Raw genomic sequence first — 19104 nt, 5'->3', positions numbered from 1 at the left:
ATTTTCCTTAATAAAGAAATTAAAAATAATGACATGTCCTTACACATGAACAAGAGGACAAACAAGTGACATGTCCTCATACTTGGGCTACAGGTCAAAAATTACATAAGAAATACCTTGGTTTATCCTAATAAAATAAATACAACCAAGGAAAGATTATTGATTCAAATGCCCTCCTCTAATTTTTACTTAGGAGATTACACCAAGGGGTATCAAACTCAATATACAAAAAATTGCAACTTGATCATTGATATAAGAAAAAAATTTAAATGTCTTCAAGTGTGCAAGATGTCTTTTGTTAGTGTGGGTGCATTTTGTACATGCATTTTTGTAGAACCAAGAGGATTGAATGAGTCCTTTGAACGTGTTGAAGATGAAGTATATCTACTGTTAGAGTAATAAAGTATTTATTAATTAAATCATATTGATTTAATTATTAAGATACTTATTATCTTCAGTTTACTTAAGTTAAACTTTGGGCATATAATAATTAATTATTTTAGTAATTATTATCATACAACCTAGGTTAGTTTCCTATTATGGTTTTGATCTCCTTTATAAGGATTGACCTCTCTTTGTAGTTTATTAATTCACCACTTTGATTATAACAATCTCCTCTATTTATGATAAGTTTGGCTTGACTTATAGATCTATGTTATTTCTTTGAGTGTATCATTTTTCAAAGTTTTTTTTTGTATTGGATGTGTGGAGTCACCTCTTTTGGTGCACTTTGAGCCCAAACAGACCTCACTGTTGAGCTCAGAGTGCCCAAAAATCCCTATTTTTATATTTGTCCAATTTGGACATAGTTGGAGTATGAAGCAAAAAACTATTGCTCATAGATTGACCACATTTTCTGAGGTGATGATTTCATAATTTTTGGCAAGAAAATTAAGATTTTTGGCACACAAATCAAGATTTTTAAACATACAAATTGAGATTTTTGAGCACGCAAATCAAGATTTTTTGGTACCAAAATAAATATTTTTTCACAAAATTTGAGATTTTTTGGCACAAAAGTTGTGGTAAATTTTTAATACTAGTCAATACATTTCTCAAGGCATTTGGCATAGATCTCGAGGCGATATTTTTTTTGTTTCCAACTCTTTTTTGACCTACATGTGTTGGATACAATTATTTTATTGTGTGTTGTCTTGGATGTTACACAAATGTCATATCAAATGATAGTCAATGCATGCCGAGCTCACTTGGTCAGCAAAGATAGTTTTCCTTGTCTACTGAGAATTCTTAAGTATATTCTATGCAAAGACAATATCTACCGAGTTCACTCAGGTGTCGAAGGAATTATGCAGAATAGAGTGTTAACCGAGCTCACTTAGTTAATGAAGGAAAGTTGAAAAAAGTTAGTGCTAACTGAGTTCACTCAGTTAATAAAGAATTTTTGCAAGTTTACAATGTTAACTAAACCTCTATTGGTTAACATAGGATATCATTTAAGAGTTAGTTTCTACTAAGCAGGGTCAGCTAATGAAGGATTTTGTTATTTTGGCATATGAAGCTTAATTATTTTAGGTATTGGTTCTAGCCGACTATGGTAATGAATATTGGTTATTCTAATTTGCATTTGAGCTGACTTGACAATCTGGATAATATAATTATAAGGTCAAGTTGTGATTTCAAAGTGTGTAAGTGTGCTGATTGAATTGAAGGAAAAGAGAGGAAGTGAACTTGAAGGATATGCAGGTATCCTTGTGGAGCATAAAAGTAATATTTGATTAGGAAGGATCAAGTATAAGTAGAACAGAAATGTGGATTCAACAATTCAGTTGCATCACAATCAAGTCATTTCACTATTACTCTCTAACCATTGTAGTAGTAATCTAAAATATCTTAATAGAGTTGGTTTAACAACCAGTTGTAAATCCTCTAACAAGGTGGAAATTACATTGAATTGTTTCAAGACCTCTTACAAGGCCACTCCTAATAGGGTGATTAAATCCTCTAACAAGGTCACACCTAATAGTGTGCTTTGCAACTTTAACCAGATTGGCTCCTAATAGGGCTCACCTCATAAGAGTGAAAAACAAGAACTAGTTACAATGGTGGCTTTCCCCATATTGGGTTTCCATGTTAAATTCTAGTGTCTCATGTGTTTATTTCTTTTCTCTCATGCATGAAAATCAAGGTTAAGTAATTAATGATAATTTCTAAAGGATAATTGATTAAACCAAGTTACAACAATTTCAATATGCTTACCGAGTATAAACAGTAATTAGTTTTATCAATGTGAATTTTATTGACATCTAAGGGATCTGGGATTTATTTTAGTGGTAACTGATTCACCCCCCTCTCAATTACTCCTCTTATATTTCTAACAATTAGTATAAGAGCTTTTGGTTCTTTTAGGAAGGTTTTAAGGACCTAAGCCAAAGATTAGGATGTCTTACAAAAGAGAGATTCCAAAGCTGAATAGAGACAACTTTGCAACATGGCAAGGACTTATGAGGCTTCATTTGGCTACCATCAGTGATTCAGGTTGCAAATACTTTGATGAAGAATACAAAAATCCTATTGGAATATTATCTATTGAAAATATTGATGAGAAAAAAAACCATAACATCATGATGATTGATAGTGCATCTGCTCTTAGTTATGCTAAATTTGATGATATCAAAGACTATAAAACTACTTTGATATGTGGAACAAACTAAAGGAAATCTATGGAGGAGATGACAATGTGAGAGGAGCCAAAGCAGAAAGCCTTAGAGGAAAATTTGATTAAATGAGGATGAGAAGATGAAAATGTAGCAAAATATGTGGAAAGAATCAAGGTTAGTGTTAGTGCAATTAGAGCATTAGGAGGAGAAATCAAAGAAGAAACTATTGTAAGTAAAATTCTTAGAACTTTTCTTCCCATCTATGCAATCAGAGTGTTTCTTATTCAAGAAAAGAGATGTGATTCAAATAACAAGTTAGGCTTGGATGCCCTAGTGGGAAGATTGACATCTTTTGAACTAGACAACTTTGACAACTATGTTCCTACTTCCAAAATATTGAATTTTCATTTGAAGCTAAACTTTCACTCAAAGAAAAAGGCAAGAAAATAAAAGAAAATCAATTAGAAAGTGAAGAGGAAACTGAAGAAAGTTTTGATAGTGATCTAGAATTTGTTGAAGCCCTACTTGCAAATAAATATTCCAAGAGCAAAGGAAAGTACAAAGGTAAAATCCCTCTAATCTATTTTTCTTGTGAAGAGATTGGTCATATTGTTGCCAGGTGTCCAAACAGAAAAAGAAAGGATGAGAAGAAAAGCCACAAGTACAAAGGAAAGAAGGAATTCAAAGGTCACAAATCCCACAAAGACAAAGGTAAGAAAACTTATTTTATGGCTAAAGATTCTAATAACAATGAGGATGAAATAGTGTACATTGTTGTAAAAGATGAATCTGATGATGAAGGAGATAAGATGACACTTATCTCTCATGTTAGCAAAAATGATACATGGATCATAAATAGTGGATGTTCACAGAATATGACTAGAGATAAAACAAAGTTTGAACATTTTGAACCCTATGATGGAGGTAGTGTAAGGTTTGGAAACAATTAACCTTATTGCATAAAAGGAAAGGGTCATATCTCATTAACCAATGAACTTATATGTGACAATGCCTATTGGGTTGAAGGACTAAAACATAATCTATTGAGTGTGGCATAACTAATTAACATTGGATTCAAGGTAGAATTCATGAATGACAAGGAAAGACTACTAGATGACAATGAGAATCTAATTGGATCAGGCAAGCAAACAAAAGGTAACCTATTTTATCTTGATTTTGGTGATTTCTCATGTTTCATTGCTCAAGTTGAACAAAGTTGGTTATGACATAGAAGACTATGTCATGTGAACTTTGAAAATATGGTCAAGATAAGAAAACTTAGAAAAGTGAGAGGTATCCCTAGTTTGAAGAAACTAGATGTTGGTTTATGCAAAAATTGTCAGATTGGCAAAATGGGAAAGATTAGTTTTAAGAGAAAAAAAACAATCAATCTAAAGATATCTTAGAAATTGTGCATATTGGTTTATGTGGACCTATTGGAATAGAAAGTTATAGTGGGGAAAAATTCTTCATTCTTTTTGTTGATGACAACTCTAGATTGATGACTGTTATGTATCTAAAAGAAAAATTAGAAGCATTTGAGAAATTCAAATGGTATCTAGCAAGAGTAGAAAAGGAAACTAGAAAATATTAAAATGCTTAAGATCAGACAGAGGTGGTAAATTCATCTCAAATGAATTCAACAATTTTTGCATTGAAAGATGAATCAAAAGACAAGTATCAACCTTGGGTACTCTTGAGTAGAATGGAATAGTTGAAAGAAGAAACATATTCATCATGGGTTGTGCAAGGACCCTAATGATTGAAAAAATATTGCTATCAAATACTGGAAGGAAGCTATAAGCATTGCAATTCATGCTTTGAACCAAGTACAGTTGAAGAAGGATTCAGATAAAACTCCCTATGAACTATGGTATGGCTACAAACCCAATGTAAGTTACCTAAAAGTATTTGGAATCAACTGTTATATCTTGAAAGAATTTAGAAAGGGAAAATTTTATGTAAAAGGTGATGAAGGTATATTTCTAGGATATTCCTGCAGAATTAAAGCATATAAATATTTGAATTTGTCTACTCACAAAATCATAGAATTTGCACATGTGAGAATTGATGAGTTTGCAGAAAAGATTTAAGAAGAAAGAAAAAAGGAACCTCAAGACTACAAAGTATTTGTTTACTACAAACCTGATACATTGCTAAATATATTTAATAATAAGGAGACTTCACCTCCCAAGCTCTCCATAGTTACTGAGTTGTAGGAAGTGCAAACTGAGTCACATTCAAAAGCTACTAAGTTAGTCCATATTGAGTTTGAAGGACCCAAGCTACAGATAGGACCCAAGCCTGAAGTTGAAATTCGAAATGAAGATAGTGCAATTCATTCAAAAGCCAAAGAACTTGTATTGGCTAAATATGTCAGAAGGCATCATGCACCTGATTAGATTATTGGAGATAAATCAGATGGTACTATGAGAAGAAGCAAACTAAAAGGTACATGTTTAATTACTGAATTTGAACCTAGAAGTGTTAAAGATGCACTAGAAAATGAAAGTTGGATTAAAGCTATTAATGAAGAAATAGAATAGATAGAAGAGGATAAAACTTGGACTCTTGTACCTAGGCCTAAGGATAAAAATGTGATTGGCACAAAATGGGTATTCAGAAATAAGCTAAATGAAGATGGAAAAGTGTCAAGAAATAAAGCAAGATTAGTATGTAAAGGCTATTCTCAAAAAAAAGGTATTGATTATGGTGATACTATTGCCCTTGTTGCAAAATTAGAAGGTATTCGAACTTTTCTTGCATATGCAGCTCACAAAGGATTCAAAGTTTATTAGATGGATGTCAAATCTACATTCTTGAATGAAATTTTTGATGAAGAAGTCTATATTGAACAACCAGAAGGTTTTGTTGATCTTGGCAAAAGGGACATGGTCTACAAATTAGACAAAGCACTATATGGTCTCAAATAAGCTCCTAGAGCCTGGTATGAAAGATTACATAACTATCTAATACATATTGGTTTTCAAAGAACAAATGATAACAATAGTCTGTATATCAAGGAAGGACCAGATAAAAAGATTGTATTGGTAGAAATATTTGTGGATGATACTCTATTTATAGGAAATGATGACTTGTGCAAAGTATTTTCAAAACGAATGAATAAAGAATTTGAGATGTCCATATTTGGTGAGATAAACAAATTTATTGGATTGCAAATACAATAGAACAAAAATCATATCTATATCACTCAATCTAATTATATCAAAGAGATACTCAAGAAGTTTGGAATGGAAGATTCAAAACTAGTTCAAAACCCCATATGTATTGGACTTAATCTTACCAAAGATGATGACTCCAAAGAAGTAGATCAGACCTTATACATATCAATGATTGGGAAATTACAATATGTAGTACATACATGGCCTGATATTGCATCGACAGTTGGAATAGTGGCAAGATTCTTTGCAAAACCGAGAGAAAACCATATGATGGCAATCAAAAGAATCTTGAGATATCTGAAAGGTACTGAAGACCATGGGTTATGGTAAAAAATTGGAAGAAATCTAGACCTAAGAGTATTTATTGATGCTGATTAGACAGAAAATGTTTTTTAGTGAAAAAAGATTTGAACTTGTAATAGCACTTGTGGAGTTTTGTGTCTTTTCCAAGTTACTATTCCAATGCATATATATATGATATAAAGAGGCATGCCTCTTGAAGAGACATGTCTATTTAATATATTAACTTACATTAGTTATAGTTATAACACAATAATATATATATATATATATATATATATATATATATATATATATATATATATATATATATATATATATATATATATATATATATATATATCACTCTTAATATAAGTTAATTATTCCATATATAACATTGTCATATATTATATATCTCATATATATAAAATATAATTTATCCGACAGAATTATAACATTAACAATCTTGATGACAAAAAAAGCACTAGTGGTGGAGCTTTCTTTCTTGGTAAAAGATTGGTATCTTGGATAAATAAGAAGCAAAATTGCACATCCCAATCCACAAAAAAACTTGAATATGTGGTAGCAACAATAAATTATTCTAACATTGTTTGGTTCAAATAATTGTTGGAGGGAATGAAGGTTGAAATAAAAGAGCCAGTAGTCATGCATTGTGATAAAACCAACACAATTAACATATCAAAGAACCCAGTGATGCATTCCAAAACAAAACACATTGTTATAAAATATCACTTTGTTAGAGAACTAGTGCATGATAAAGAAGTTAGATTGGAATATGTCAATACAAAATAATAGATTGCAGATATATTCTCCAAGCCATTACTTAGGGATGCACTGTTGTATCTAAGAGGTAAGCTAGGAGTCATTCCCCTATCTGAAGCTCACTAAATAATGTCTAGTGATGCATTAAGAGGAACCAAGTTGAAGATCAATTAGTTGATGCAACTTAGTCAAGAGCATATTGCATATGAATTAGTATTCAAAATACATTGATACTAATTTGACATGTGTTGTCAAAGAGGAAGAAGATTACTATCATATCTTTCTTTAAAAAAATCATTACAAGAGGAAGAAAATTCTTTCACAAAGGGAGAATACTACAATGAAGGAGAAGTTTTTGGTGTAAAATCAAAGAGGGAGAAACTTTCTATTAGAGGGAGTCTTGTTCCCAAATTTCATTATGCTATGACATGTTGTGTTGCCAACCATCTCAATATACTTACCGAGTATCAACAGTAATCAATTTTATTAGTGTGAATTTTATTGACATCTAAGGGATCTGGGATTTATTTTAATGGTAATTTATTCAACCCCCCCTTAGTTACTCCTCTTATATTTCCAACAACATGTAGTTTTGTGGTTGCAACTTGCGCATCTAGATTTCACTTTTTGCAAAAGAGATATTGCCAAAGAACTAGTTTCAAGCCCATCATCATGGTGTAATTTATTTGGACTTTTGATGCTATTTGGTTTTTAGTTTATATGGTCAAAGTCAGAGGTTCTATTTTTTACTTCAGGAGATATCTTGAGGCATTCTATTTTTCAAATTTTTCTCTAGGCACATCCCATTTAGTTTTTTTCTCTTTTGCATTTTGGTGGATATCTTGGTTGTTTAAGATCTGGAGATCAATTTCGTTGCTTCAGATGATTTTCATGGGTTTTACTATCTCTTGTATTAACCTTATGTCTCTTTTGATCTTTCTTGACATCCTTTTAGTATTTTTGCAAATGCACTAAGATAAAGTGCCACTCTATTGCATTTTGTGATCTTGCACATCTTTGTATTTTATTGTACTCACGCTACATTATAAAGTACCTTGGGGGGTTTCATGTTCACCATTTTCCATCTTCCTTTGTTAAGTGAGTGTTCCTTCCATGACATTAACCTCATGATGTGTCGATGACATGCGTCATTATAGGTGTTTGTTCTTCTTTTGCACTCTCCATGTTCCTAATTGTTCTTTCTACAGGAGATATTGCATTTAGTTTCAGTGTTCATGTCTTACCTCTTAGCATTATAGGGGGGTTATGTTGGTTCTATTTCTTTCTTGGTTCAATTTAGTGAGCTATGTATTTAGTATTTGATCTTATGTACTAGGTGATTGTAGTGGCTAGATACCTATGCATTTCAGTGAGATGGATCTTTTACCATATAGACATTCTTTCTTTCCTATATTTGGAGGTCATAAAGATACCTTCCATCTTCTATTGATCAACTCTTTAAACTTATTCTTCTCTACCTAGTCATGTTCTATACAGTCGAGGTTCTTCAAATCAACAATTTGGCAATGTTTGCAGCTTCATGCTTCAATGGTGTTCTTCATGATCATCTTTTGTTCCTATCTTTTAGGAAATTCCCTAGTTTGGAGGCTTCTTCAGTCCTTCACTAGTTCTTTTCAAGATTATTTTCATCTTTTTGGAGTAGGATTTTTCCCATGAAATTTTCTCTATTTCTTCTCTTTTTAGAGATTTGGTTGTGCCTGAGTACCTCATCAAGCCCCGTTGCCGAGATACAAATTCTACTTTCAGTAGTAGTTTCTATGTTTTTAGGTACTCTCTAAGTTTATCTTAATGAGGATGTTAGAGTAATAAAGTATTTACTTATTAATTAAATAAGATTAATTTAATTATTAAGTCATTTATTATCTCTATTACTTAAGCTAAACTTTGGACATATAATAATTAATTCTTTTATTAATTATTATCATGCACCCTAGGTTACTTTCTTGTTAGAGTTTTCATCTCCTTTATAATGATTGATCTCTCTTTGTAATTTATTAATTCACTTTTGGTTATAGAAATCTTTCTTTTTGCTCATAAAGAATGTCTCATCTATGGATATAAGAATTCTAACCTCCATAGCTTTTGCTTCTCTCTTTCTGTGACAAGTGTTTGTGTCCAAGTATTTCTTGGGAGCTGTGGGGTTGATCTTTCATCAACTTCAACATCTACATCTTCAATTCTATTCGTGGTGCATAGAATATGTAGAAAATAATGTCTTGTACATGCCTTGATGGATCACTTAAAAAATAGAAACAAGAAACAAGGCAATGATCCACAAGGAGAATTCCATCTTATATTCAAGTTAGAAAATCTTATGAAATGTTAAAACTATAAGAAACCTCTCATAGAGTAAACTAAGATAGAGTGATAAAGATAAATGTTACATGTCACCACAAAAAAATGGAGCTAACTTGATAGCAAGATAAATCATATGATCAAATTAAAAAAAAAGAACAAGTTAGATATGAAAGTATTGATCAATGCTTTAGAGAAAGGAATATAGTAATACACAAATGACCATAGACAAAAACAACTAATAAAACTCACATCAACATTGTTTCAATCATGTGCATATAGACATACCACTAATGAGTCATCTCACGATAACTTAATGCATCAACTCCATAACTTGCATGACTCACACTCTATGTAGTGAAGTATGTAGGAAATTATGACATTTGTGTAACCACTCAAAAATGGCCATCTAGACTATGAGCCCACTTTTTAGCACTTTTTACATATTTATCTATCACTTATCTTTGATCAAATCATCACTTTACTATTTATTGGATTATAACCTATGGTTTAGCCACTTTACCCTAAGTTTTTTATTTAATTATCAAAATTTATCCTCTTTTAATTAAATAAAATACCTAAAGTCTCCCTTAACCTAAGTGTGCACATGAAAAGGCATTTTTCTTATTTAAAAAAAAAAGTAAAATATATATTTTTTGTTTAGACATGGAATGCACACTTTTCTATATGAGGGGATTCAATATTTTTAAAATAAACTTAATTCTCCTCCACATATCTTTATTCTTTTAAACAAAAATGTTGATATTGCCTAGGTGAGATTCTTATGCACAAAGTCAACATGAGACTCATTCTCCACCCTTGATTTTCCCTCTTAACCTCTACCGTCCATTTCTCTTTAAAGACAGACTCTCACTATCATGTATGTAAGATGATTATTCAAGTGATTTCAGTTATTGATGATGATTAGTTAGATGGTTTATTATCATATGTGTTTTTTTATGGATACTTACGCCATACTTGCATGTGTATGGTGTGCATGTTTGGTCTTATGTATGGCATTTCTAATGTGGATAAGGAAGGGAGTCATAGTCACCTGCTAGTCAGGATCTACACGATGCACCACTTCCTGCCATTGCCTATTTAGTTTAGTATATATTGTGCTTGTACATGCATGGTTTTTATGCAGGTTGTAGGTACCGAGTATCGACTTCCCTAAATTTCTAGGATGAGTGTACCCTATCACATTATCTCAATGGTAAGAGAGGGGAGATAAATTCTCAAGTCCAAATCCCAACCCTTTAAGTCATTTGCCCTCATTGAAAATTAGGACAAGTATCTGAGTTGAGTACCCTCCGAATGCGTTAGATGACGTAGTTCATGATATTAACCCTTGGTTTGATTTTGTATGTATTTTGGCTATGATGGGTTTTTTGTATTTTATTTTATGAGTCTTTGATGTATTTTCTATTAATTAAGCCAAATTAAAAGATTTAATTAATGGTTTAATTTAATGGAAAATTAATATGATATTTTAATATTTATTTTATTTTATTAATTGGAAAATTAATATGATATTTTAGTATTTATTTTATTTAATTAATTAGAAAATTAATTAAATAAAATAATTAAATGTGAAGATAAAAGTTATAATTTTAAAAGTTGGAATGTGATAATATTGATTTAAATTAATAAATATTTTAGCAATTAAGTCTCAAAAATAAATGTAAAAGTGGAAAATATATTAAAATTATTAAAAGATTCTAGATTTCATGTGATTAAAATATAAATATATTAAGGTTCAACAAGTGGAGATATTAAAGTTAGTGCATGAGATTTAAAAATAATAAATAAATTAAATTAAAAAGAGTAAAGTAAATATTATATTAATTAATGTGCATTATTTTAATGTTTGCTCACATAGGAGTTTGCAAATTCTTGAGAGTTGTCATGCAGACAACACAAGAGTTTGCACTCTAAGTTTGCACATGTTGTCTACACTTAGGAGTTTGCATATTATTTGAGCACATGGTGTCTACAACCTTATGACTCATCTAGAAGGTTGGAGAAGACTCATGCTTAGTTGTCATGCTTATCTTCTAGTTTTTCTAGACACATTCTAGATGCATCTTAGAGGCCTTTAAATAGAGGCCCTCCTAGTGTGTTTGGACAAGCTTCAAAGCTTACATGCATTTGAGAAGCTCATATGCTTCTACATGCTCATATGTTTCTACATGCTCCTATGCTTCTTCAAGCACTTCTAATCACTTGGAGGTTTTGGTTGGCCTGGATCTTGGAGGAATTGTGAATGTTGGAGAAGGAAGGGATTTTTATATGGACTTCTGAGGCATGGCAAATTAGCATCAGTGTCCAGGTGCACTCGTGATTTTCACTTATTCTATTTGCACTCTTTCTCTTCCTATCTTCATTGTGTCTGTTATATGTGTCTAAATATATTCCATGAATGAATCTTCAATTTTGAAATTGGAATCTAGATATATATATATATGTTAATTGGTTGAAAACAATAAAGAACCCTAGCTTCAATTTAAGAAAGAAAATTAGTTCTAAATCGAGTTTGGGTTCGAATTAGAATTGAGTTGAGAAATAGATTTCAAAATTTAGAACATTTATTTCAAAGGAGAAATTCCTAATTGAAAGAGTTTGAATAGCCCTTTTTGTTTTAAGTTATATATGTGTAAAATCCGCACATGGCTATATATATATATATATATATACATAAATTCATTTATTATTTAAATGAAGAAAAATAACTATGGTTGATAGCAAACTGAGTGTATATATATATATATATATACATATATACATACATATATATATATACATATATACATACATATATATATATATACATATATACATACATATATATATATATACATACATATATATATATATATATACATATATACATACATATATTTATACATATATATATATACATATATACATACATACATACATACATATATATATATATATATATATATATATATATACATACATACATACATACATACATACATACATACATACATACATACATACATTTGTGTAAATCACACCTTATAACATAACCCAAATTTCAACATTTTTGGAAAAATGTTTTAAAGAAACTTATTATAAAGTAAGTGCATGATAATAAACGTTATTGAAAACATTTTATTAAACAAACAAAATTTATATATACAAAGAGAGGTAGGGAGGGACAGACCCATACCCTCACCCCTCTCATGACGCAGAGTGTCGGCAGCTCTGTTGCCGTAGGCATTGCGATGATAGTGCTGTCACAGGCCTGCGATAGTAGACTGCCACGACACTGTCGTCCTTCCCATCTACCACTAGCATAGTCCGCATCATGATATAAGTATAAACGGAGGTCAATTTATATGTTATGAATAAGTTTTTTTTGGTGATTCGATTTTGAAATTATTAATTATTGATTATTATATATATATGTATATATGTATATATATATATATAATAATATTGTAATTCAACTTTTAAGTATGACGAAGATATTGAATATTAATTATTATATATATATATATAAATATATATATATAATAATTAATATTCAATATCTTCATCATACTTAAAAGTCGAATTACATTATTATATATATATATATGTGTGTGTGTGTGTGTGTGTGTGTGTGTGTGTATACATATATATATATATGTATATATATACACACACACACACATATATATATATACATACATATATACATACATGTTGAGATAATGGGTGTTGCACACATTGCATAATATTGTTATTTTATTATTTTATTTTTATTATGTAATGTTGTGCCTAGATGGACGTGCAACATGTAAAGATTCTCATAGAATATTCTTGATTATTCCCAGGAGAGGTAGAGATGGGCACGGTGAGAGAGAGGGATGGAGCGGGCGAGAACTGCAATTCGAATCACGTTGTTTTGAATCTGGAGAAAGGCGGGAGACAGGAGAGCACGTCTGCAGGAGGGCATGCAGCAAGCGCAGGGCAAGAAATGAAGGGGAAAGATGAGGATGCCTCAAAGGATGGGGACCCACGGGTTATGATGCCCCATCCAGGTGAGAAGATTCCCCCTCCCCCCCATGTGGGCAGTGGGCCGTCTGGGGCATGGGGACGCTGGTCGAATCTATTCGGGATAAAACCATCAGGTAAATCATCTTTCCCAAAAGCCATTGACAAATTTGATAAGGAGAAAGGTATTTTTACTCTGGAAATCCCTAGGGAAATTATTGACCACAATATCCTAAGCATGGCGAACACTCTGGTAGGAAAATTTGTAGGGCCAAGACCTAATATTGATGTAGTGAGGACATTTACCAGGAGAAAATGAGACCTTAAAGGGCATGTAGAAGTGCCTGCTATGGCCAAAGGCTTCATGTCTTTCGAGTTCTCTTGCTCGGAAGATTTTTCTCGTATAATATGTGCTGGGAACTGGTCTTTGGGCAGATCCAACCTAATATTGCAAAAATGGACATCCAACTTGGATTTGAACAATGATTTCCAATCTCAGGTTCCAGTTTGGTTAAGACTTCCGAAACTTCCTTTGGAATATTGGCATGAGGATGTCTTTGATGGCATAGCCAGAACCTTTGGAGAGCTCCTCTCCATTGACCCTGTCACAGCAGCTAAGAAAAGATTGAACTACGCAAGAATCTGTGTAGGAGTCATCGAAGGCCAGGACATGCCTCAAGTTTTAGAACTACAATCTCGTCTGGGAAACAGATCTCAAAAGATTGACTATGAAAGTGTGCCTTTTTCTTGTTTCCATTGTAAGAAGGCTGGCCACAAGGCTGAATCATGCCCACTTTTCAAAGGGAAGAGTACGGTGGGAAAGGCTCATCCACAAGGGGGGATAAAAGATTCTCTAGATCCCAAAAAAGAATGGAGGAAAAAAGCATCGCAAGTCAAGGCAAATGGAGAGGTAGAAGGAAAAACAAATACTGCTCCTAATGCGCCCCAAGAGGAATCAGGGCCTCCTCGGGTGACTGGAAATGTAGGAGGGGGAGAAGAGAAAGGAGTGAAAGATGATTCAACTCCTCTCCCCAATGCGAAGGAATCTGAGAAGAAACTTGAGGAGACAGGTGAAAATATGACTCTTCCCCCTCTGGATTCTCAGGAGGATGACTTGAAACTATCCTTTGTCCCGAACTCCATGGAAGAACTAAAGGAGGGGGAACCCATGTCCCAAGACCCTAACCCGGTGTGTTGTCCCCCCCCTTCAATAGTAAACAGAATCATAGAGAGGCTGTCTGCATCGACAATGGAAGATTTGGTGAGAATTGATGCTTGGCTGGACAAAGGACTAGAGGGAGAAGAGAATCCCTTGACAGAAGTCAGGAGTAGAAAGAAGAAGAATAGCAGGGACCCTTCTTCGGTATCTCCCCCTTCTGCTAGAAGCATGGCCAAGGCTGATCTCGGCCACAAATCTAACCTAGTGGGAAGGAAAAACAAGAATGAAATCAGGAAAGAGGAAGCCAGAAGAAACATTAAAGATGGTACGCAGTGCACCATCCAGGAAGCATGTTCAGTAGTTAAATCATGAAGATCTTATCTTGGAATATTCGTGGACTCAATGGAATCCACAAGCAAGAAGTTATTAGAAATATGATAAGGGACCAAAGGCCTGATGTGTTTCTAATCCAGGAAACTAAAATGAAGAAGGAAAGGATGGAAAATATTAAGTTCAACAATAGCATGAAGGGCATAGCCTCTAGCTCTGAAGGAGCGTCTGGAGGACTGCTGTTACTTTTCAATGATAAGTATTTCAATATAGTAGCTGAGTATGATGAAGATAACATTCTTTTCTGCAGAGTTCAACATTTGCACACCAATGATTCCTGGTTTTTAGTGAATATTTATGCCCCCAATAATAAGAGAGATAGAAAAAACTTCTGGACCAAAGTTGGTAATATGGTGCAAGATTGTGACATTAAGAAAGGTATAATCATGGGAGACTTTAACACACCGCTAGAAGATAAAGAGAAAAAGGGAAAAGTAAACAAGATCTTTCTAACTTCATAAATAATCTGGCCCTTATGGACGTAGAGCTTAAGGGTGGATCCTTTACCTGGTCAAACAAGAGAAAAGGCCATGATTGCATTCAGGTTAGGCTGGATAGAGCTCTTATATCTTTGGACTGGCTTCAATCCTTCAGCTACAGACTATCTTTGCTTCCCAGAATTGGTTCGGACCACTCTTCCATTTCTCTTTTAGTTTCCCCTCTGGTACACATGAGATACCATCCTTTCAGGTTTGAGAAAATGTGGACCTCTCACCCTGACCTCCTGGATAATATCAAGAAATGGTGGGGGATAGAGGTGGAGGGCTCAGCCATGTTCAGAGTCACCAGAAAACTTAGCAATGTAAAGAGGATGATTAAAATTTGGAACAAGTCTGATTTTGGTCATATCTTCCATGAAAAGAAAGAGTTATTTGATAATCTAACTATTATCCAAGATTGCATTCAGAAGGAAGGTTACACTGAGACCAACAGGGTTTCGGAGCTCAAGACCCTGTCTGAAATTCATAACATTATTAATAAGGAAGAAAAATTTTGGAGGCAAAGATCGAGGATCACCTGGCTAAAGGAAGGAGATCGGAACACTAAGTTTTTTCACCTAACCACCCTCAAGCACCGTGCTAGTAACAAGATCTATGGTATCAGAAAGGGGCAGGAGCTGTTAACTGAAGAATCTGCCATCTCGGAAGAAGCTGTTTCCTTTTTCTCTAGCCTTCTCTCTGAGGACCCAATGCTTTCCAATTTGGACCAGGAGGATTTGTTACACTGTATCCCTCAGCTCATTCAACCTATCCATAATAAATAGCTCTGTGCTATTCCTAATGCTTCGGAAGTTAGAGAGGCTCTCTTTTCTCTGCCTGCTGACAAGGCTCCAGGCCCGGACGGTTTTCCCACTTTTTTCTTCCAAAAGTTCTGGCCGGTGATCATGGGAGAGGTTGTTCAGGCTGTCCAGGAATTCTTTGGAGCCAAATCTATTCTCAAGGAGCTAAACTCGACTTTTGTGGTTCTCATTCCTAAATCCCCTGGGGCGGACTCGTTGGACAACTTTAGACCTATTAGTTTGTGCAACTCACTCTACAAGATCATCTCTAAAGTTCTCACTTTAAGAATGCTCAAGATCTTGCCCATGGTAATCTCGTAGCATCAATCGGGTTTTGTTCCAGGGAGACAAATTTTGGATTCTGTCCAGATGGTGCACGAAGTCATCCACTCTCTTGAGGCATCCAAACGGGAAGGTATGTTTCTCAAACTGGATCTTTCTAAAGCTTATGACAGGGTGGACTGGTCTCTCCTTAGGAAGGTCCTCTCGACTTTTGGCTTTGATAGTAAAGTTTGCAAAATTATCTCTCAATTGGTGTCCACCTCCTCCTTGGCTGTTCTAGTTAATGGAGTCCCTTCTAATTTTTTCAAACCTTCCAGAGGCCTCAAACAAGGAGACCCCCTTTCGCCCATTTTGTTCATCATTTTAGCTGAATGCTTAGGAAGGATTATAGACTGTAGAAAGCGTGAGGCTTGTATCAAAGGGATCCTTCCCTCCTCTAATTGTGTTCCCTTCACTCATCAGCAATTTGTTGACGATACTATCTTGGGGGGGGAAGCTTCTGTCAAAGAGGCCAGAGCCCTGAAGAAGATTCTTGATACTTACTCCAGTGGGATGGGTCAGCTGATTAATTGGAACAAAAGCTTGCTCTTTTTCATCAACACCTCTGAGTTTAGACAAAGAAAAATCGCCAGGATTCTAGGTTGTGGGGTAGGCTCTTTCCCCTCTACCTATCTTGGTCTCCCTTTGGGATCCTGACCCCCAGAGTCTTTTTGGAATGGTATTTTGGACAGATTCAACAGGAAGATGGCTGGTTGGAAAGGGGTTTCTCTTAGTCAAGTGGGGAAATGCCTCTTAGTCAAATCTTCTCTTCGAAATCTGCCAATCTACGCCCTGAGCCTCTTTGGAATTCTGGGGAAAATAGCTGAAAGAATGGAGAAAATCCAGAGAGACTTCCTTTGGAATGGTAATGAAGGGAAGAAAAGATACCCTCTTGTTTCTTGGGAGAAGGTTTTCCTCCCTAAGAGGTACGGAGGTCTGGGCATTAGAAAGATCACCCACCTCAATAAGGCTCTCCTAGCTAAACAAATATGGCGGATCTTCAGTAGCACCGGTGAATGGAGGGACACCCTGGTAAACAAGTACCTTAGAAGACCCACTCTTCTTTTCACCCTTTTTAATGAAGATATCCCAAAAGGATCAAACATTTGGAATGGGATCATGAAAGCCAGGGACCTGGCTAAGGCCAGGATATCATGGAAATTGGGAAATGGGAAGGACATCCAGTTCTGGTCGGATAGATGGCTTTCCCAAGATCCACTTATCAATAACCCTATTTTTGAGAGATGGATGCAAGCTTGTACTGATCAAATTGGGTCCAAAGTTTGTGATTATTGGAATGGCCAGGAATGGAGTGACCTACCCCTCATCTCTGAGGACTTGACTCCTATAATTCTTATGCTCAATTCCATGATTCCTATCAATTTGGGGGATGAGCTAGTCTGGAGGGATAATCCCAATGGAAGATACTCTGTTGGCTCAGGCTATAATTCCCTTTGGAGCTTAAAAGAGAAGGCCCCTTGGGCGGAGGCTTGGATTTCGGGTCTCACTCCAAAGATCAACATTTTTTACTGGCTGGCTCTTCAGAACAAAATCCTTACTCATGACAATCTCATGAAGCGAGGACATGTTATGCCCAGTAGATGTCCCTTGTGTAAGAATCAGGCTGAGACCGGAAATCACATTTTCATCTTATGTGACTATGCCAGGGAGGTGTGGAATGTCATCACACATGATAAAGAAACCCTCTGGTGCAAACCGGATAATCTCATGGATTTTTTCCATCAGTGGAAAGGTCTTTGTAAGATTGCTGGTCGGCAGGATCACTCAGACTGGATTTTACCCCATTTTTGCTGGGGAATTTGGAAGGAAAGGAATAATAGAATATTTAGAGACAGAGAGGAGCCGGCTATAATCGTTGGCAGGAAGGTCTTGAAGAATATAAAGGAAAATCTCCAAGTGCTGAAGGAGGAAGAAGAAGAAGAAGGGGACAGAAAGATAGCTAAAGAAAAAGACAGGAACCTCAAAAGGCAGGATGCTAGCTGGCTTCTCCCCCCAGATGGTTGGTCAAAAGCCAACTTTGATGGGGCTTCTAAGGGTAACCCAGGCCCTTCAGGTTGCGGTGGAATCATAAGAAATAGCTATGGGGAGGGAATAGCTGCCTTTTCTTCCCCGCTGGGAATTCAGACTATTCATCTGGCTGAAGCAAGAGCTGCGAGTAAGGTGGTCAAGTTGGCTTTTGAAGCTGGGATTACTAAACTCTGGCTTGAGGGGGACTCCAAAAATATTATTAATACCATTAATGGTATTTCCCCTCCCTCGTGGACGATTGCGAACATAATTGCTGAGACTTGCGCCACTCTCACAAAGTTCGATAAGGTCCATGTCACTCATGTTTACAAAGAGGCAAACCCAGTCGCTGATTGGTTTGCTAATAAAGGGGTTAACGCCACCAATAATCTGACCTGGCATGCCAGAAAAGATTTTCTGGCGGAGGCAAAGTTGCTTATCGACCAAGATAAAATCTTGGGAAGGACGGCTCAAATCCAATGCAATTATGGATAATAAAGATTGCTTAATAAATGGTAAGTGCCATTATTGGCATCGTGATTTTCACCAGCAAAAAGGGGTTTCCTTTGACATTTCAACACGTTCGAAAGGAGGATACCATTATTTTCAAAAAGGGGTATATTCACGGGTATCATAAAAGAAACATCACCATTTTTTTGAATGCAAATAACTTGCACAGTTCAGAGTTCATGAGAATTGTGGAAGTTGACCAGGTAAACATGACGGGTGAGAGGAGCA

The sequence above is a fragment of the Cupressus sempervirens genome, chromosome 3 (genome assembly GCF_028749045.1).
Source record: "Cupressus sempervirens isolate cs-2001-9-10 chromosome 3, ASM2874904v1, whole genome shotgun sequence".
NCBI classification, from domain to species: Eukaryota; Viridiplantae; Streptophyta; class Pinopsida; order Cupressales; family Cupressaceae; genus Cupressus; species Cupressus sempervirens.
The sequence above is the reverse complement of the archived record's forward strand: the minus strand, read 5'-3'. Positions refer to the sequence as shown.